This window comes from Syngnathus acus, chromosome 13 (genome assembly GCF_901709675.1).
Source record: "Syngnathus acus chromosome 13, fSynAcu1.2, whole genome shotgun sequence".
Taxonomy (NCBI): Eukaryota; Metazoa; Chordata; class Actinopteri; order Syngnathiformes; family Syngnathidae; genus Syngnathus; species Syngnathus acus.
This window is the reverse complement of record NC_051098.1, coordinates 8,011,679-8,033,109: the sequence shown is the minus strand read 5'-3', so window position 1 is coordinate 8,033,109 and position 21,431 is coordinate 8,011,679. Positions and strand designations below refer to the sequence as shown.

At 39.6% G+C, this 21,431-nt stretch overlaps 1 protein-coding gene across 4 annotated transcripts in view; it reads left to right on the top strand.

Moving 5' to 3' along the window:
* The window catches only part of b3gat1a (beta-1,3-glucuronyltransferase 1 (glucuronosyltransferase P) a), a 56,202-nt gene that overhangs the window by 13,662 nt on the left and 21,109 nt on the right, over window positions 1–21,431 (top strand). For 3 of the 4 annotated variants that reach the window (XM_037267250.1, XM_037267247.1, XM_037267251.1), the window contains exon 2: window positions 11,746–11,962. The exons of the other annotated variant lie outside the window; for it this stretch is intronic. The gene's annotated coding sequence lies outside the window, so the exon portion shown is untranslated. The remainder of the gene's footprint in view (window positions 1–11,745; window positions 11,963–21,431) is intronic. 4 annotated transcript variants of the gene reach the window in all.

The following is a 21,431-nucleotide window of genomic DNA, read 5'->3' as shown; positions in this document are numbered from 1 at the left end:
CTCATTAACTACAGAAAAAAACACTAGAGCGTGGCTTAGCTAATAAGCTAGCCTGTATGCCTCACTTTGTTGGCAAGCTCATTACATCAAAACCATATTTGGTAACTTGAGCTAAGTCAAGAGACAAGGTTGCAGATGGACAGAAATCATCTTGATTTTCAAACATATTGGCATAATGTTGGCCCAATCCGAAAAAGCATTTATTTATTTATTTAATTCTGCATGCATAATTGATACCCTGCGGAAAATGCTGTTTTCAAACATATTTGCCAATACGTGCCAACGTAAATTTGAATGTACTTGCAAATATGTTTGTACGACATTGCCAAGTCATACTGTAAATGTTACAGTTCCATACTTACGGACATATATGGAGTTAAAACACCAGCTCTCTCTATCATTAGCTCTGATGCTGATGTTACATCATAGTTGAAACACATCTGGATGGTCCACAGTCCATCCAGCAACAGTTTTGAGACTTTAGTGGCGTGTATGTACAGAAGACGATGGATGGCCATGTAAGAAGCGAGGCATCACGCTCCATTCATCAGGACCAGACAAGCTCTTCAGGCCTGTTGGCCTTACTGACAAATGACCCTCCAAAACACCCCTGCAAGAAGTGTCCCCTGTAAGAAGAAATGTCTGTAAGAAGTTCCAGCTTGCCCGTAAAAGGACAGCGACCTCTTGAATGTGACTAGAGGTGTCCAAAATGGACACTTATTCCGCCCAAAGTCCATAAAACACCTCTGAACTTTTTGTCTTCGGCAACGGATTGCGTGACAAATGGCTCTTTGAGCTTTCAAGCGGGTTCAATAATGACTCAAAATTGGCTCTTAAAGGTGTGCGCTGGAACTTAGATGGACGTGGCACAGCGAACCCACGGCCACGTGAATCACCTTTTGCATTTGCAACGGTGAAAAGAGGAGGCGGCTGACTGGAAAGAGAAGGCTTTGTTGGAAGTAGGATGAAGCGAGAGGAGGAGGAAAAGAGAAATAACGTGCTAAACGGAATGGAACGATCAAGCAAGGAAATAATGCAGATGCCGTACAAAACCCTGCGCAAGCACCATGAATGATGATTACCTTTCCAAATGTGCTAATCGTGTGGGAGCGGTACTACCTTATTTTAAAGCCTTGCTCCAAAATCATCTCTTTATATAGTCCAAACTGATGTAGTCTCAAATGAATTAACCTTAAAAACACTCCTCCAAGCCTCTTTTAGATTATACTAAACATAATTGCTTATTTTACTGGCAAGTCGTAATGGCCATGCATTCAACAGTCTGAAATTAAGCTCTCATCCATATATAAAGCTGTGACTGTTTAAAGGACAAGCAAAACTGGTGACTGGTTCTAATATATGTACTGGTCACTCAGTAGGTGTATGATGTACTAAGGAAAGACATCTACGTACTTCATAGTTGCGTGAGGAAAACACTTTATCATTTTCTACTTTGTATTTCATATTTTATTTAAGGGCACCTTGTCTGTGATTGATGAGGGGAGCAGTGTGTTTATTTGTCACCATTATGGCCAGAGCCGTTGTGATGACTCTCATCATTCATACTTGCAATCCAATTGCATTAGATGTTTCAAAAACATGTAGTATATTCAAAATATCTATTTAAAATATTCAGGTGTCATAGTATTTACGTGTTCACGGCGTGTGTTGCTGAGTGGCGAGTGTCTTAAAGCTATCCCAGCTGGCTTTCAGGACTAAGAGACTAAGTCCTTCAATCAAAATGGTGATGACATTATTTACATACTGTTAGATTAGGCCTCAGATAAATGTCCTGGGTGGAACTTTTCAATTTGTGCCGTGACCCGGATTGCTACTTTAACTTTATAATCACTTTAAATATGTCCCTTCATCAAATGTGATCAATGTGTTGTATTCAAAGACTTAGTTGGGTAGACTCAGGACAAAAGTGAAGACGTTCAGAGATGGGATTACTAGTATTTATTGAGTCTTTGTTTGCGATGCAGACTAGACTGTGCTGTTAGAATACTAATTACTAAATACTAATATTAGTTGTTGTATATCTAACTAGTAATTCTATGCACATTTCTTTATTGTTTTTGATTCAAGGTTATCAACCTAACATATGTAAACCTTGTGTAAATAGTGGAAGTGTGAAATAAAGCCGAATACATCTATTCGAGCTGAGTTGATAAATGATCCTCCATGAACGTCTCAGTATTTTTAAATTCAGGTAGATTGAAATCAGAAAAGGACTCGAGAAACATTCTAATACCGCATCCTTTTGGAAGTGCACAATTTGCACCCCAACAGGCGATCCATCTGGGTTCGTTTTTTTCCCCCTGGTTATTACTTCTATTACGCAGTACCGCCATAGTCTGTCTTTCTACGAGGGCCGTTATTCAGCGCTGTCAAACATGCATCTCTCGGCTCATAAAGGACGAGCTGATCCGCCTCCATTAATAAGTCGAGCAGACAGGACACACTAAGACATACTCAAGGACATGCATGCACACCCATCCATGCACAAACACCCACATTCAGCACGCACACGTGTACACACACATGCACGCACACGCATGCACACACACACACACACGCACACACACTCACAATGTGCGGTTAATTACGAACTGACTTTGACTGTGACTTTCATTTGCGGCTTAAACCAAGCGTGGCCCAAATGTAGAGGAATCCATAAAAGTCTTCCCCGGATAATTCTTATCGCCAGTGGCTTGCTTGCATGTCTCGTATCTTGTTTGGTTTTGATGTTTGCTTATGTTATGGATTTTTATTGTCTGCTCAGGGTGGTGAATAATCACTGAGGATCTCTGCTTCCTTTGATGCAACTTTGGCTTTGTTTACTGAGGCATTATACTTTAATTGCACTGTGTGCGGAAAGCAATGCAGCCTCCTATGGAAAGTCATTGTGTGGTTTGATTTAATTGGGTTCTTGGCTCAGGTTTCTTTCAAATTTATTGTTATTTACAGTAATTGAGTTACAGAAGCAAACACTCTAGAAGTATGATTTTACTGTGCTCAAATAGCGTATTTATTTTTGTATTTCGCAAAAAGCATGCTGACTACTCCTTTTTGAAAAAGTATGCTTTTCCGTTTTTATAAAACAACATTGAGTGACAGTATATTTCTGTAAATACCATGCTGTTTCCTCTCATCTTGAAATGATGACTAGATTTAGTTTTAGTTTGTTTTTTATAGTCGTTAACTTCTCTTCACATGCATACCAGGCCAAAGGCTTTATGATGAGTGGGGAAAAAAATTGTTACTTCCCATTTTGGGTTTTATTTCAATTAATAAAATTGCCGTCTAGTGTTTTGAAACAAATATATACAGAACTTTTTAACAAGAGTCATTTTGCACACATGCACACTTAAACATACACACACGTACCCACCATTGTCAGCTTTACATTAGAGTGATTCCCAATTATTTTGTTTATTTGCCTGCAAGACTCTCTTAGTTTCACTTATGTTATGATGCACCCTCACAGAAATTGTGCTCGCTCATGTTGTTTTTCCATTCACTTGCACTCAAGACATTTTAGAGACATATTATAACTAGAGTTGATCGGTCCAATTCATACAGGAATAGGGACAAGCCTAATCACCACAAATCACATATAATTAGCGCTCGCTTTTAAAGTGATTATACATGCCTGCATTTAGTATATTTTAAACCAGGGTGGACAGTCAGTATTGCATGCAAAATATTAAAATGTAAAGGAAAAAGCATTACACATTATGTAAGTATCACAGTATTTGATTGGAGGAGCAAATCTCATCTAATGACTGCATTTTCCACTTGAAAAAAAATGGTTTCATCATCAATTGGCCACCAGAGACTCTCAGTCTTCATAAGTAGGCGAGCAGGTAATCTTGCTATTAAATGAGGCTAGATGGATGAAGACGCGGGTTCCTCCGCCATTTGTCTCCCTTCTGATCCGACCTGTCGGTTGGCATCCTTCCGAGGATAAATGCGTGCGGTTTAAGTCGCAGGTGTCCGCGCTTGAGTCGAGCGCAGGAAGCCGTTTACCCGCTTTTGCACCTGCGTGTTGTTCTAGCTGAGCAAACATCGAATTAAAAGAGATTCACGGCAACACGCTGCATGCACAGCTGTGTGTCACAAAGCACCGTGAGGGAAAAGTTAACGATGACTTGATCTAAAACGCTCTAACACCGATCTAACAAGAACATATATGTTCTTCCTAATGCCTCCCTTCACTCTGTAAGATTACTTAAGCTCCTTGTTATATGGGCAGTAGAGCCCGTCACTCCCTCCAAGCCTTTGTAATTACATATTCTTGGAGTGTAGCTGATATGATTGGGCTCTAAGGCAAGAAGTGTATTACCTTTTTTCAGGAAGTCAAGGAGGAAACCCTAAGGAGTGGCATTTGATTGCCACATGCTCACAATTTATTTGGTGCATATGGAAAAGCTATTTCGTCCTATTCTTGATTTCACCTGTGGGTTGCATGCATGGTAGGGCTCTCATAGCTTATTGGTCATATGATCTGAAGTTGTGGGAGGGACTGTCTGATATTTGATTCAAAGCAGATTATAGAGTGTACCGTATTTTCCGGACTATAAGGCACACCTAAAAACCTAAAATTTTCTCAAAAGCCGACAGTGCGCCTTATAGTCCGGTGCGCCTTATATATAGACCAAATTCCTAAATTTAAACTGGCCCGAAGCATTGTGTCATGAAATCAATCATAAGTGGCCCACTAAAGACTATGAATCATGAATCAAAAAGACTATGGATCATTATTTTGTGATTATAAAGTAATTTGTTGCGTCTGAAGTTGAAATAAAAAAGATAAAATGGAGAATGATTTGATTTGGATTAAAAATTTGACTTGATGCATTAATGGTGCGCCTTATAGTCCGGTCCGCCTTATATAAGGACAAAGTTTTAAAATGGGCCATTCATTGAAGGTGCGCCTTAAAGTCCGGTGCGCCTTATAGTCCGGAAAATACGGTACATATGAATACATCATCATCGAGTCACTAATAGTCCATAAAAAGAACGGACATGTTCCCCTCACCCAGATGTTAAAATAGTAGCTCATAAAGCATTCAATGTACACTTAAGCGTCAACATGTCATTCCCTTCAAGTTAAGCTACTCTCAGCTTCCTGTGTTGCTTGTTGACACATTTAGCATTCCCCCGGTGTAATGTTGTCCACTTAACATGATCGACAAAGTGCAAACACAAGTATTTCCTGGCCCTGGATCTCTATTCTAGCTAATCCCAAAGGGTATTTGATGCACAGAGTTTAGGGATCGGAAGTTCTTCCACTTCAAATTCACCCGAGCATGAAGTTATGGAATTTGCTTTGCTTTGTTCAGAGCTTTCCCAGAAATCCATCCATCCATTTTCTGAACCGCTTAGTCCCCACGGAGGTCGCGGGCGTGCTGGAGCCTATCCCAGCCGTCATCGGGCAGTAGGCGGGGGACACCCTGAACCGGTTGCCAGCCAATCGCAGGGCACACAGAGACAAACAACCATTTGCACTCGCACTCACACCTAGGGACAATTTGGAGAAATGTCCCACAAAATCGACAGCCTTCAGTTATCCATTTTGTCAGGCTCCATCAATAGGGTAGAAGATGATCAAGATTGCTATGACCTATACATCAGCATATTGAGCGCTTGTTTTCCCAAGATAATGCAGTACAGTGGGTTTTGTAATTTTGAAGAAACAATTCATCAGCCCCCCCCCACACACACACATTACATTAGACCAGTCATAAAACAGGAGATTGCTGTCACATATAAGACACAGCCATTACTTGTAATAAATTCCTACAGTTCCTTAACTATAGCTGTCGGATACGGTAATATCACATATTTTCTCTTCTTGACAACGACTTCCGAATTTTCCGAGACCTGCATGTTTTAGTTGGAAAGACAATAAATCAATTGAGCAGCACACTATGAAAAATGTATTAGATGTACGCACTTAGAGTCTTGTAATGAAGCTTCCTTTAATGATAGTTACCTTCAACGTTTATGTTTCATCAGCTAGAGACGAAAAATAATGGCCACTGTAAGTAAAATCAATATTCCTGTCACATCAACTCAGAGGAGTAGGTTTATTTAGAAAGTGACTGCAGAGTTCCAAACACAAGCAAAAGTTATGATCTATTAATGTACCAGTGCAGTGTTATTTTTGTGCAGCTCTGCGGAAATTCTGTACCAGGATGAGTGGGATTGCCTGGAAAACCACAACCTTCCCCTGTCCTCTGTTATTCGCTGCTTCGGATAGATAAGCAGATATAACATCCCTAAGTTGGTTATCCAAGACGATTAGCTGAACACCTTGAATATGATCTTAATTAACTGGAGTTAATTAGGAGATGAGAATATTCTGCATGTTGTGACATACACTGGACGGTAGAGTCCCAATACCAAGAGGCTGTTATGGCAGTGGGCAAATTCTGAAATGTGGAAACTTGGCAGTCACAGTGACTAAATGAATCATTGCAGCTTCACTATAACAGTCACAAAAGCTGCCCTGCTGACAAAAGGCCCCGTCCTGATTCAGCAATAACAGCCAGTTGAAACAATTTGTCAATATGGTGTGCATTTATGTGTACTCAGCTGTTGTAATGGACTTTTGAAAAATGCCTGTGCAAGGAAAAGTCTTTTTGGTTTCACTCCTGGTACAATGCAATTTATTGTATTTTATCCTCCACTGATTTTAAAACAACAGTATCTAGTATACTGATCTATAAAATATGAATTGCAACAATATACGTACTTGCTATTGCAATCCTGTATCATCAACATAAGTGTGTATTATCTTGGTAGATGAGCCGCTTTGACTGGCCATGACTGAAGTTGACTGAGCTCTCCCACAGTGGCGCAGCCGTCCCTCTCGCACATATGCCAACCTGCATATGCCTAACCCACCTCCACGCAGATCGACACTACGCGTTCCTCAATATTTGCATTGCTTATAAAAATAATTTGTGGTTAACATCAGCTCTTTATACGGTGCACATTATGTACAATGCATGTCACGTGCATGTTTGTAGTGAGCGTGACTTTGATCAGAGATGTGAGGTATTAGAGAGGAGTCAACTGAGGCTATTCTAATCTTGCTGGCAGCATGAAAACTGCAAACTCCACCCTTAACTGAATATTTAACCAACAGAATACAACTATGTGGGAACTAATTGACACGAAAAAAGTAGACAGACTAGTTTGCGTGTATATATTTTTTTTTTTACAGTGTTGTGAAGAACCACAAAGTTGAAGTAATTGCTGTGCTGTGCTCCGGTTGCCTTCAGACAAGTTCCCCATCATACATTTAATTCAGCGAGTGAAGAGAGAACAGTGCAGGGTAAATAAAAACAGGTCAGGATTTAACCTGAGCCACGATGTTCTTACACACTGCCAGGCACAGCTGCTCCACGTCACCATGGAGACCGGAACTTAAAACAGCGTGAAGGTGGAAAAAGACCCTATTCCCCCTGAGTAGCACTCGGGCAGTAGACTGCATATCGGCCAAATTATCATCAGTCTCGTGCTATTTAATTGTTTTTGTGAACGTCATGAGCGATGGCACCGACACATGGAAGGACAATAGCAAGATTATTGTTGGCAAATGTTTCCAATTTATCACCTTTGTGATAATTAGCCTTCGCCTTTTTCTTTATTGTTTAATGTGAGTGTGATGAAAGGTTAATGTTAAATCTAACACTACAGTTGAGAATCAGTAAAATAGCTCATTATGATTCTCTGGGTTAGATGCATGATTCTTCTTGTGTGAAAAAAATAATCTGTGCTGTGCTTTCATTAAGCCATTGGGGATCTTTGGAGGGAGGTCGCCCACTTCCACCACCCTGCGGATCGATCACGTTGTAATATCCATCCCTCCCTCCTCGAAAGCCAATCCACCACAGCTCCTCCAATTACACTTGATGGGCCACATCTTTCTATCGAAAGGTGTCAGAGCCATTCGACACTTTTTAGAGGCGCAAAGTAGATGGAGACTAGTGAGGCTTGGGGGTGAGGAATATGGAGACCTAGCTTGTCTATTGAACTTTAACAAGACGGATGCTGAACCAAGACCGACTTGTGAATTATTAATATGAACAATTAGACATGAATAAAGCATTTACTCACCCACTGACAATCCTGAATTAATCATACAGTCATACTTGAAGGCCCATGACGATTCCTAACCTCACCAAAACAATGAATGTCAAACAATTGTCAGATACAGCGGTAAAGCTATAAGAGAGCAAAAGCCACATTTACATGCTACACCACATGCAGACTCATCACAACATCTGCACAATCTAATCCAGATGTCCCCAACATGGTGGTCGTGGGCTGAAGGTATCCTCGAAGCACCACATGAGTAGCCTGTGCGCCTGTTCTAAAAGTAGCTCATAGTAATGGGACACTGACATCATTTGAATGTTGTGAAAGCTATCATTTAAACATGTACCGTATATTCCGGACTAGTTGCAGTTTCTTTCATAGTTTGGCCGGGGGTGCGACCTATCCTCAGGAGCGACTAAACTACACACACAATAAACCACTCTAGGCCTGTAGAATAATTGGACCTGCAAATGACGATGAGTCTGACATAAGCGACGTAGAAGAGGAAGCGCTGCATCTCCTACCCCCGGAGTTCGTGGAGTTGTTTAAAAGTGACACAGAGGATGAAGATTTCATTAGATTTAGTGATTTGGAGTGACATGGATGGTTTGGTAAACTTGTTAACATGTTATTTATGCTGTAGTTATTTGAATAACTCTTAATATGTTATGTTAACATACCAGGCATGTTCTCATTTTGTTGAATTATGTGTCATATAACGTTAGCATACCGTACAGTTATTCAGCCTGTTGTTGCCTCTATTCTATTTTTCTTTTGAATTGCCTTTCAAGATGACATGTCGGTTCTTGGTGTTGGATTTTATCAAATAAATGTCCCCCAAAAATGCGACTTATACTCCAGTGTGACTTATATATGTCTTTTTCTTCTTTATTATGCATTTTATGGTTGGTGCGACTTGTACTCTGGAGCGACTTATAGTCCGGGAAAATACGGTAAACATTTTCTTCATGATCTGGTTATAGTATTTTTAACTCCTCGAGATGCAACTCTGTGTTCTCACTTTGGTAAAACTCTTTTTTGAAACCAAGAAAGAAATGGTTAAGAAAGCAAATTTGAAGCTTTATTTTCCCATCACTACTTTTCAGTATTTGACCTGTGGTGTTTGTTCCCTTATCCTTCACTCCTGTAATGAGTTTTTGTTTTTTTTTACACTTTTGGGTCACCTTAAAAGTGTGCCAAAGAAGTAAAGATATGCATGTGACATCATTAGGGGTGTTAAAATTTGTGTGTATTACAGTGAAATTTTCCCTCCAGCACATGAACGTGTATGTACTGTAAATAGTTTTGGGCCATTAAGGAGAAGGATTGTGCCTTCATAGCACTTCATATGTGCACATGATAAACAAGAGGCACCATTAAAAGCTTGTTTTCTTACCTCCTCTTCCAGATGACGGATGGATTGATGTTTATCACACATGAAAAAGTGCAGATCCATTTTGTACATTTTCGCCTCTATCATCAATGAATACATCATCTTCTGCCCATCGTTCTCTCTCCTCTCTCACAATCGAGTCGTCCGCCCCCTCGCTTTGTCCTACATCCGTCACTGTCAGATGCCCACATCGGCGCAGTCAGCTCACGTCAAAGCCACCGTAGACCGTCACACGGCCTGTGAGCTTGGCCTAAAACTGCACGCTCCTTACACTTCTTATATGACAGAGGTGTGGTTAAAGTGCAGAAAATAACACTCGTGTGCTGCAAATGTTTATTTGATGAAATGTGACATGATGGGAATGCACACTTTTAAAAAGTTATTATTTTCTCCAACACGGCCTCATGAATAACTATGCTAGGCCCTATAAAGAAACTATAACAATTTTACCATACAGTGCTGTTGGCAGATGCAGTGCTCCTAAAATATTAAATATGAATGTATCTGCGTGCATAAAACAGTCATGACTTTTACTAGCTACCCTCATTTAAAAGCAGTCTAACTTGAAAACAAGAGGCGGCCTTTTGTCTTATTACATCACACTTCCAATCAGAGGGTCATTTCAATTCAGTGTGGTAACCATAGCAACGCTTGGCACAAAAAACACATTTCGGATAAGTGCCAAGGTTTATCTCTGAGCTTTTAACCCTCAGTGAGCTCCAGTACAGCTTGAGATCTGAAGCATCCTTTGGTCCCTCTAAAGTCTCAACTTTTTTTTTTAATTACGGCTATGATCTCATTAGTGAATTGGCCCATTTGCAATAAAGTCGAAGAAGACACTAAAATGTGAAAGCAGTGTCTTGACGATGCTTATTTTCCTTTTTTCCCTTTTGTTTCATGTTGATGAGTGAGTGTAATGGGAAGAGCGAGATTCATGCAATTACCTAGTAGATTTACGGTACACTAATCAGAATGATGATGGTATAATCGGATAATAATGAGATCCAATTTATAAATGATGTATGTACAAAGATGAAAAAGCTCAGTTTTGATTAAAACTGTCGAAAAAGAAATTGTATAATTTCTATCATTGCAACGATGTGTATGTGACATTGCACATCATCATACTTTTCCTTCCCATATTGTATTGCATTGCAACACAGTATGCTTAATCTCAGTGGTATGGTATGATATTAGCCCATTTTCTATCCTGGCAGTGAGCACATCCAGCACTGTGGCGGATCAAGCTGAAACAGAAAGTGCAGTGTTGAACAGAACAGTATTTTCAAAAAACCTGCTATGTTTGAATGAATTAAATACAATCATTTATACAGTATGTCCTGAACTGCCTGTAGTCAGATGCAGCCGAAACATGTATGGCTGTGTTGAATAAACAGTTAACTTTTTTTTTTTACACAGAGTGAGTCGCTTCAAGTATTGACCAACCCCGCCACGGTCAAGCAAGCTCGTGAGCTCGCAGCTTAGCGAATGTAATAAACAGTTAATTTTCCTGAGTGTCTCTATTGTGTGGCAGATGGAGCGAGGCTACGGAGTATAGGATGAGCCCACCAGGCCTTGATAAGTTACTAGCCGCTAGTAGTATCCCAATTTGCAGTGCAGATATTCGACTCGCCATCGGCTCGTTCCGTACGACGTGTGTGGTATAACATCTCAGGGAAGATGTTTTTGTAAGGATTGCAGGTATAGCTACATAGCCCAAGTTCTTTCGTGGTCTCTGTTTTAGCAAAAAATGAATGCAGACAACTGAGAAGGTGACGTGATAGCTCAACAATTCAGGAGTAATTTTTTCGCAGTCTTTGCACATATTTTCAACCCTTTTATTCAAGCATCTTTAATGGCTCTGCCTGTCATTATTCACTGCTGTCATAGCAAGATCAACAAAGGTGCATTATTTGTAGGATATAATTTTCGACCAATTAGTTAACGTAGATAATTTCCCTCGACAAATTGGTTGGGAAACACATGTTGGGCAACGTAGCTATTAAGCGCTGCCATTGGTGTTGTGTGTGTGTGTACCTACACACTTTATCCATTTTTTTTATTCATTGTTCTTGAGTTGTTGCAACTCTCATAAAGAGGTCCCCTTTCCCCCCTGACACAAATTCCAATTCCAAGCGTTTTGAGAATGACCCAGTGGCTTCATTCCCATCCATCAATGCGCCTCATTGTGTCAGGAAGAGTAGGCCCATTCTTATGCACGTCTCTCCTTTCTCTAGTATGCCAAACTCCTCTTGGGATTTTGGATGTCGCCGTTTGAGCACTCTCGGCCGAGCTCATCTCTGCTCTCCAAGCGGCACCAATTAAGGCGGGCTTGAGCCGGGCAAGTTGTGACAGAATCGGACGACACACCAAGGCGAAAGAGGAAAAGGACGACAACGGCGGAGGGAGGAGGAGGGCGCTGCGGGTGCAGCAGACACAAGGAGAGGCAGACCTGTGAGTATCTTATTGTTGACGGTGTGGCTGGGATGTGCATACAATTTCATGCTGACCAACTTTATCCATACCATTGCATGAAATGTGGTCTTTTTGTGGCTCGATGAATGCAAGGTTTGCTCAATAGCCTGGAATGTGTTTCGTTTAGATCTTTGCCTAATGCCTTTGAGTATATTTTGAAAGGTTGAAGATGAAATTAAGGGACTATCTGGTAACCTTCCTATGTTATGAAATGTGGAAATGTTTGAAGATGGACAATTACCATCAGAATTAAAGACCAAGGTGTATTTTTCTATTTCCTTTAAAGAAAAAAATAGTGCAATGTTGTAAATACCATAATTTCTGGACTATAAGCCGCACCAGCGAAAAGTAGAGAAACATCCTGTTTTGTTCATGCATAAACCGCACTGGACTATAAACCGCAAGCGTTTTAAATTAAATGTCCTAAGTTCTATTAGTTATATTACTAAAAAGAATCCTCTCGCAATATCATAAAAATCATTAAGGTAGAAATTTCAAGGGTTGCCATTACAAATACTTGGGTAACAACTGTAATTTTGTCGGTTCATATGTGCTTCACACGAGGGTAAAAGTTCAACTGCAGAGCTCATTTGAAATCTGTTGTTTAACCAGTGCGTCAGTAGTCTCTCAGATGAAAGTGTGGCGCCATACGGCGTGCCATAAATGAATCCCCTGTGCAGTATGAAAGATGATATTATGCAATGTGGTGATAGTGCCGTTCCATTACACACTGTTGTGTTTGTCCTTTTTTCAGAGAGCTACACAACTTATTAATTATCCCCATTTTACTTTGTCAAAACGCCACTTTTCATATATTGTTCCTCAGATATGTGTTTGTAAAAATGAAGGCTTCCCCCGTGACCTCCCCAATTGAGTAAATTTTTGTTCTTTGCTGATTGACTAGGTGATAACGGTTCTATTGTCCCGGTGGAGTCGTGCAGCATCAATTTCAAACATCTTTTGGCAACCTTCCTTCCTTGCCTTGTAAAAGATGAGTAAGAGAGTTCTTCTGTCTTCCTTTCTCTCACGGCTCTCACAATTTCCAGTCTTGCAGCACATCTAATAAAAGTTCCATTTTCATTCAGACACCCAGTCGATGAATTTGGAGGACAGGGTCAAAATGATCTGACACATTCACTCAACTCTCCCATCTCTGATAGCTCTGATTTCACGTAACAGTTGTACTAAGTTCATTTTGTCTTCACTTATACATTAGTTGACTCGTTCTTTTATCACAGACAAATAATTTAGGTTAGTTTATTTACCTGACATGTTTTGGCGTGTACTTCCGCCTTCATCAGAGTGTCACTGGTGTAGGTGTGACACGTCTTTATCAGCTGATGAAGGTGTGGCTCACCTGGCAGATTTGACAGGTGAGTCACGCCCTCTGCTCTCCGTTCACCCCTCCAGAATGCTGCTCCAGGTGGTAGAGAGCATGAAAGCTCCCTCGTCCTTGTTGATGGTCCCAAGGCCCGGCTTGCGGATCTCAATGGCCTCCCTGATGTTTGTTTTCTTCGGTGCGGATGACTCTGGCCTTCTCCCAGTCCATGATGTGATGGGAGAAGAGAGCAGAGGGCGTGACTTACCTGTCAAATCTGACAGGTAAGCCACACCTTCATTCACCAGCTGATAAAGACGCGTCACACCTGCACCAGTGACACTCTGATGAAGGCAGAAATACACGCTGGAAATGTCAGGTAAATAAAACAACATAAATCATTTGTCTGTGATAAAAGAACTAGTCAACTAAGCTCTGATTTCATTCCAGGCTGTGATATAGTGACTATACTGTACTGTATATGCTGGGATAGTACAAGTGAGCTCAGATGAGTCGATGCTGTGGATTAGAATAGTCAAAGAAATAATCTTAAAGTGTGAAGGCGACACATGATGAAAGAGTGGCTGGCTCTTCAAGGACTTATTGACTGTCCTCCAACCTCAGAAAATACTAGAAATACTTTGGACTTATTTAGAATTAATTCAATAAATTCAAGCATTATTAAAAATCTAACATTATACAACATAATATAACATTATATTCTGACTGTCTGCTGTATGCACACTTGCTCCATTTTTGCTCCTCTTATTTGTTATGTTATTTGTTTTTTTATTATTTATTCATCACTCTTATTTATTCATTGTTTGTGCCTTCTTGTTTTTACTTTTTGTGTTGTTTACTTGTATGTGTATTGTGTACTATGTCTTGTCACCGGGATAGTGGGAACGTAATTTCGATCTCTTTGTGTGTCTTGACATGTGAAGAAATTGACAATAAAGCAGACTTTGACAAAAGAAAAAAAAAAAAAGATTTGTTCAGTCTAATTTGATCCAATGTAAAAAGTCTGCCAAAGATCATGGCTCACAAAGATAAAGGTGGAGCTTTTGGATTGTTAAGTAAATTTAATGTTACTAAGATTTCCTCGCAGTGCACTTCAAACACGACACAACATAAGTTTAAGGTTTTTGTAACACACACACACACACACACACAAAAAAAACCTCCAATTACGTAAGCCATAATGGCCTGCAGGGATCATACTAGTGCGAGATAACAGAGCTCAGCACTGCACCTAAAATTCATTTTCCATGCCTGGTATGCAAATTAGAGATATCCACCTTTTGGGCTCAGGAGAAGGGTGATTACTCCCCCCAGAAAAGATTGAGTAGCATGAAACGATTAAAAACTAGTGACTTCCAGGCATACCCACTTATACAGCACAGTATATGTTATTGTATCAAAAAACTATTTCAATTGGAAAAACGGTTTTATCGCACCCCTTCTATGACCATATGTATGATACTGCAGCTGAAGAAAAACAACCCCAAAGCGTAGGTATGAAGGTTTACTTCAATTGCTGGGCAGTGTTGCGTCGTGTCAAATCTTTTGAGAATTTTAGCCAGGTTGTGTGGAATTTATCTTGGTCTGATTTTTTTTTTTTTACATCATGCAACCCTGAAATATAAACAGGGGTGTGTAGACATTTTATATGCACTTTAGTTAATCAGTTCTGCTCTTTCTACTGGGCTGCACTGTATCGTGTATTTGTGTTCTCCTGTGGCATATTCCTGTCGGGCGTATTTCAGCTTCACTGAGTGATGCCAGCTAACAATTGTCATCATTGGTTGAATTTCCAGTCTCTCTTACCATCGCAAACAGCATATGTTATATAATCATTGTAATCCGCCTGCCTTCCCCGTCGTTTGGTGCAAATTGAATTAGCACTCACTCAGTAATCAGCAAAGCAGTCTCACATCATAGATTTATAGACAGCAATCATCTCTGCCTGTCGTGGGCAGTATTAAGTCTTCCAGTTTGCACGAATGCGTGGGCTCAAAAAACACGCCCCCTCTCTCTTACACAAATGTAAACTCAAGTAACCATATGCGGATGAGACATGTATGTTCCCTCTGGCTGTGTCTATAAAGTTGACTTGCATTAAACTAGGATGTCTTTGTAGGTCCGCAGAGGGGCATAGAGAGGGCCAGATAGGGGAACTATAGAGAGAGAATTGATAGAGGAGATGCAGAGCTATCAATGTGACAGGTGATAGGAAGCTGACAAGGCTACTTCATATCCTGATAATTATATTTGCCTGAGCCATCAGTGAGATATCATGCAATATATCCATCAGTTCTTATACCAGTTATTCTATTCAGGGTCACACGGAAGCTGGTGACAGCTGACGTGGGGCAGGACGTGCTGACATTGTGGACTGATCATCTGTCAAACAAAGCACTGGCACACAGACAACAACGCACATGCAATTCAGAGTCATCAAATAATCTAACTGGCAGGCTCAGAGATGCTTTTTTTCCCCTAAATGAACTTTTTTTCCCATAGCAAATAATGTCTATATAATTGATCTGCCCACTTTCGTTACCTGTTGTGTTGGCATGCACTTCCGCATGCACTGTTGTTTCTCTCTTTATTTTAAAAATGATCTGTATATGCTAGAACAGGGCTGTCAAACTTATTTTTGTCGTGGGCTGCATCATAGTCATAGTTTGCCTCAAAGGGCCATTAAAATTGTCAACCCAAATAAATGTATGAACGTCTCATATTGTATATAGAGTATAGGCTACGCAACAAACTGATGAATAACTAGTTTTCAAAACAGAGACTCATAAAAACTGTTCAAATACTTAAATGAAATATTGAAATCAAATCAAATATTTTAAAATAATTATTTAAATAAATGAATGGCAGTAAAAATTGCTAACAATATCTCTATTTTTTTAAAAGTGAAAACAATTGGAAATTTCGGAATTGACATATGAATTCGATGCACAATCTGTCTTCACGGGCCACCTAAAATGATGTGGCGGGCCGTATCTGGCCCCCGGGCCTTGACTTAAACACCTGTGTATTTCGTATTGTGGATCACAAATGTCCTAATGCTAATAGTATTTTCAGAGCTTAAAAAATTGGCAAATATGACAGTTCCCTAGCAGTTAAATCCACAAGCATGCTGATGACAATTCATTTAGAAGCACACACACACAAACACACATGCGCACACACACACACACACACAAAGACTGAGGCCATAGCCTTAATCTTCTTCTGTCTTTATATCACTTTTGCAGCAATAATCTCCTAAATAGAGAGCTATGGAGATCCGGGCATTGTACGTTTGAAATAGATACTATTTGTATATCCTCACCTGAGGCTGCACATCATGTAAAGAATAGACCATCATTTTCTACATCCCACCTCTGGGCATTATTATTCGCAGTAAGTGCATTTCCCTTTCCCCTTCTGTTCCAGCGTCTCTCGCTTGCTCGGCCTGGCTGATAAACATGCACGAACCGAGGTTTTTGTACAAGAAGAATAAATTATTTAGCGGGATTGCACCTTTTCCAGAAAAAAAAAAAACACCCATTGTATTTTCTCCTTACGCCTGCAAACTAGGACGTTGATGCAGGCTTGTAATGCATAAAACACATTGCTTAGGTCTTTGGTCCTGTTCTTGCACAAGCTCTTTATTTATTAATGACACAAACCTGCTCTGCCACATTGTGTGATTTCAAATTCGCCGCCTTAGTTGCTGAACCACATATATTTGTGTAATGAATTATATTTAATAAGCACAATTACTATTGGGCATACTATATCTGTGTATCTGATACAATGGAACCTCCAAAGTCAAATTTCAAACCAGTATCATGTGCAATGTCAGCAAATCTCTTTTACGTTGTGATCGTTTAAAAAGATCCAAAGCATGCAAACTACTGGCCCATGATGTTTTCAGTCAGTCGTGGGATCGTTGTTAATTTACATAAGTATTTATTTATCTATCAGTATGTTAATGATTGGGGTTATGGTTGTTGTGTTGTAATAGGGTCCATTTTAGGATTAGGGTTTGGGTTGGGTTGCACTTTATAAAGGTCTGTCATTTAAACCATCCTGACACTACAGATGTATTTGATATGTTAGAGTATTTGCTCAAGACAAGAATTCAGTAGAGAGAACATGTCCATAGACAGACGGGTGAATTTGTAGAGGAAAAAATGTTGCACTGTGATGCAACTATTTGCAATTGTATTGTTGCAATGAGAAAAAAAGCTCCCCAGATTTCCCTCTTCAACACTGCATTATTCAGGGTACAACAGTCGGCTTTTTCTGTAAAACCGAGTCGTTGAGATATTGTGTGGCACAATTGTACTATAATAAACCTTGCTCATATAAGAACCAACTCGTGCTGAAAAAGAAGCATTCTTTGCTAAATGAACACAGCAGATGTGTGAAACTTCCACCATTAGGATCATTTTTAACCTTCCAAAAACAGCATGACCTACATAGATAGTTATGGGAATTGATTGCACATTAGACAGTAGTTTTGTGAGTTTCAATCAAAAAGGTCCACAAATACTGCAATACTATTTGAAAGCAACAACAACAACAAAACTCATGATACAGTAAAGGTTTTTCATGATTACAGGATTAGTGGTAGATGAATGCTTGTGACCTTTCCAAATGTACGTTGTGTGCTGTCCTCCATCCATCTAGAAACCATGGTGCTGCATTTAAAGGTTAAAGGGCCAGAGGGCCGAATGCAAGTTCAGTTACAAATTTGTCAAAGTCATGATGACATACAGAGTGTCGACTTCCGAAACTTGTACGGTACAGACCGCCCCGATTGTAAAAACCAAGCCTATCAAACATTGTAATGCAAAGGTGCCTTTAAAAGTAGATTTTCTTTGTTGTCTACGGTGAAAATGAATAATCAAGTAAATCTTTGAGTGGTTAGCAAAACAGTTTAAATGTTACTTGATTTAAATATTTGAATTAATAGGATGAATATTTGCAAGTTCATAACTCCTGTTCCCTTCCGTTGTTGTCTTCTGCGGAATTATGCTGCGCAAGGATTTTTGTGCCTTTACAATATATGAAATTAAGCCTATTACTATGTAAAATATTACTTGATTTTTGATGGGTTTTTTTTTTCTTTCAACATCAGGATAATTATCCACTTGTGCAACTTTTTTCTTTCAGTCGTGATAGACAGCACAAGCGATTAAATGCGGATTTGGATTGTTTGCTTAGTCCCATCCCGCTTCCTTTTACCATAGTTCAAGTCTCCTTCCCAGGACTTTACAGCAAGATAGCCCACTTGCAGCATTTCCACATGTATTGTAGCAGACCCAAAGGGGCTTGTTATAGATACTGGCTGGACCTTTCGTCACCCTTTCACAAGGGTCCTGCGGTGCAGAGGAGTGATGGATACGGGAGGTTTCCTTCGGCCTGCAGGCTATTGATCACACTTACAGTCTAGGAGGGAAGCAAGCCAGCCATTGGTGTGTCTGTGTCCCTCCCTGCAGGAAGAGGACTTGCTTATATTATACGCTAGGCAATGAAGAAAAATGGGACAATGGGAGCTGGCTGCAAAGTTGGCACAACACAATAAATGGGAGATTGTTCCAGTTTTATGAGAACTTGAATAAGCACCCAAGGATCATTTTTATTTTTAGGCATAATGTCTTTTTTTTGTAAGTCTTGCTTGTTGCCTGGCAACACTGTGACATTTTTTTTTTTTTTATAACTCATCAGAGTACAATCTATTTTCGTATTACAGTGTAGATGAATTGACACTCCTTTCTGGACATGGTGATATAATGCATAAATATATAATGCTCCTATTATACATATATTCGATTGTGCTTGAAAGTAAACATTAAATAAAATAAAATCACTCGTCCACCTTGCCACCCATCTATCAATTATTTGATACATATAGTGAAAATGTTGTTTTTTACAGCCAACCCAAATGCCTTTTAAAAGCAAATTCTGACATGCTAATTTTTTTGTGGATGTGTTCTTATGTTCAATGTGCTTTCCCTCATGTTTCAAAAAACCAATTTAAGATAAAGAAGCCCCTTCGAGCTACGTGACCGCTGTGACAGTCTGTCACACTGTGCACTCTTGTTTGATAAGTGTGTGTTAGGATAAGAATGTGGTGTTTGCAAGTTTGTACAGTCTCCTTAAAGCTGCTGCCGATACATTCGGTGGCGTGCTGCCAGTCAAGCATTGCGCCTGTTATCTCTGCAAAGTCACCTCCAAAATGCAGACGTTTGCTTTGTCAACACTGTACTGTGTTGAGTGTGCTTGGCCGCATACAAACGACACAAGCGGACAAACAGTAATAGTCAGAGATGAGCAATTATTTCACAGGCAGGCAAAGGGCAAATTACGAAAGGCTCACTTTGAAATGCCAAAAATGTCTCGTTGGTACGCTGTGCTGCCACCTTTGCTAACTTACTGCTTCTCTTTCAACACTGTCGCTCCTTTGACATTTTTAGTAGGCATCTCCAAATGTCAGCGCTTTTATGCTGGCAAAAACACAAAACAAAACCAAAAATTACCACGGTTGTGTACATGTGAAGAAAAAAATTAATTTGAAGTGTGAAATGTAAAAGAAAATTTTGAGGAGACATTTAAAACATTCTGAATCGTGGCTCTCTTCCAAAATAGTGTGCAATGAGCATGAGGAAGCAATGAAAACAATGTATAGCTGCTAATTAGCCAAGCCAATAACTGTCATGGGCACTGACAGCTTCCAAGCACGTCAAAGATGAAAAGTAACATCTTTTCATCAAAAGTAACACACTGTCACTTGATGACATAATTATGTCATTAAATAAACACCAGATAAGGACACAAACTCACTGCCAGCTGTGTTTGTTTCCTAATTGTGATGTACAAAGCATGTGACCTATACATAGCTCAAAGTTATCAAAGTCAAAGTCTGCTTTATTGTCAATTTCTTCACATGTCAAGACACACAAAGAGATCGAAATTACGTTCCCACTATCCCACGGTGACAAGACATAGTACACAATAAACATACAAGTAAACAACACAAAAAGTAAAATCAAGAAGGCACAAACAATGAATAAATAAGAGTGATGAATAAATAATAAATAAACAAATAACATAACAATAAGAGGAGCAAAAATGGTAGGAAGTGGTGCTGAAATAACGCGCACACAAAGTGACAATGACAGCATCCTTATAATTTTGCCTTGATGCACCACTACGGTGGATTTGAAATTAAGCAGTCAAAATGTTTTTGAAGTGCATACTTTCAGCTTTTACTTAAATTAATTCACAATTACATGCCATTTAGCATTTAGGTATCAGGGTTACTTGTTGAAAATCTTTTCAATTTTCCCTTCTTTTGCTTTAATAAATATAAAAAAAAGATTAGTTTCATTTACATGTTTAAAGATTTTACGTAATAAATAACATTAAAACATTAGATATTTGGTAACTGGTAGATAAAGGAAATTTATTTGGAAGGTCTTTATGATGTCCATCCAGTTTTTAACAATTCAGGCAATTGGGGAGAAAAATAATGTACTATTGTTTAACTGACTTGTCAGTTACTGTGCTAAAAGTCATTTGGAGTTCTGATTAAAAAAAAGAAACTGTAACGTAAGTTTGTGGCAAAAACAAGGGTAAATACAAGCATTTTCCTCAAAGAGAGCAAGCCCCGATTTGACTTCATTGTTTTCCTGCCGGCAGTTGCCCAAAAACCTTGACTTCTCAAACACCGTATCTAAATCCCCCCAGTTTAATTAACAATGATCAAATTCATAATAACATATTTTCCTCTCACAAGGGCATATAATTGGAGGACTTTGTTGATGTGGAATCTCTCTTTGGAGAGGTCCAGGCCCCGACCCTCTCATTACAGCACTAAACTCGGTGGTGAGAGAAGAAGATGTCATGAAGAAAAGATGAATACCTCAAAACTTGCACTCAGAAGGCGGCCTTTAATTAGCTAATGAATCCGGAAGCCCCCCTCTGCCCACCTCTGACCTTGTGCAAAAGCCTAATAAGCCTGTGCACAGTGAAATATGTCACAAGCGGTTGTGATCAATCCCCAGTAGACTCCAAGCCTATGGTTTAATGAGATAAATGCTGTCCTGCTCTGGGAGCGTTCGA